The sequence below is a fragment of the Acyrthosiphon pisum genome, chromosome X, assembly GCF_005508785.2.
Source record: "Acyrthosiphon pisum isolate AL4f chromosome X, pea_aphid_22Mar2018_4r6ur, whole genome shotgun sequence".
NCBI classification, from domain to species: Eukaryota; Metazoa; Arthropoda; class Insecta; order Hemiptera; family Aphididae; genus Acyrthosiphon; species Acyrthosiphon pisum.
Genome location: NC_042493.1, coordinates 31,444,092 through 31,445,214, shown reverse-complemented (window position 1 = coordinate 31,445,214; position 1,123 = coordinate 31,444,092).

Genomic DNA, 1,123 nt, shown 5'->3' with positions numbered 1-1,123 from the left:
CAGATTAAAAGTTTTTGAAAATATTTTTTTTTTTAGAAAAACTTATTATCGTAGTCGTAGTCGTATTATGTTCAATTCATTTTTGGTAGCGTTTTTTGGGATTGGATGCGCCTTAACATATGTTCACTATAATCCACAGTTAAGGGATAATTTGAAGAAACAATCAGCAATAGTGGATCAAGTTATACAGTTTCTATGGCAAGAGAAAAAGACTTTCAAACAGAGGATTGATGAAATTATTCATCCAAAGAAAAATTAAAACGTATATTCTAAGAAATTTACCTGATATAATATGTGTTTATAAATATTTTTGTAGTTTTCTATGATACTGGACGTTTATCTGTAATCATTTTGAATAAAAGCTAAATATTAAAGAAAACTGTCAAATTTATCGAAACCTGAGGGGAATTGACTGTTTGATAAGTCGGCATTACCTAACTACGTATAAAGTTATGTATTAACCAAAAAAATCAAAAGTAGGTAAGTTGGTGTTGCTCTGCTGTACAGTAGGTTACAAGTGGGTCATCTGTATTGGATGGTGTTAAATTTGAATTCAATGATATAAAATCATTGCATACGAAAACATATAGTATTATAGGTATATATTTTGATGATATTATTGTGATTAAAGTAATTTATTTTACTATTAGGAATTAGTACTAACCAGTGGTGGATCTAAGATATTTGACGCCCGGGGTTAAGAGGACGTTATACCCGCATGTGTTGTCTCCGTCTTACAAGTGCGTAACATAGCAAATTCTACGCTCAGCAGAACACGTGTAGCTCCGTTGGTTTAAAAATTAGAGTGAATTGGCCTCTTATAAAATGTAATGGTAAGATTATTATCTAGACAACCTCATGGATTTTTATTTTAATTTTAAAGCAAGTTATGAGTATTTTAAAATTGTTAATTGTTTATACATCTTTAAGTACTCATAACTCGATTAAAAATTAAAATATACTAAAAAGCCCATGAGTTGTCAAGATAATAATCTTACCTTTAAATGTTTTAGAGCACTTTTTAAGCGAGTTGTACCATCTTTGATTAAAGTTAACCAAATCGGCAGAATTTTCCCGATTAAATATCTGTTATCAGCTGATTAAGCTTAATCGAAGTTTAACC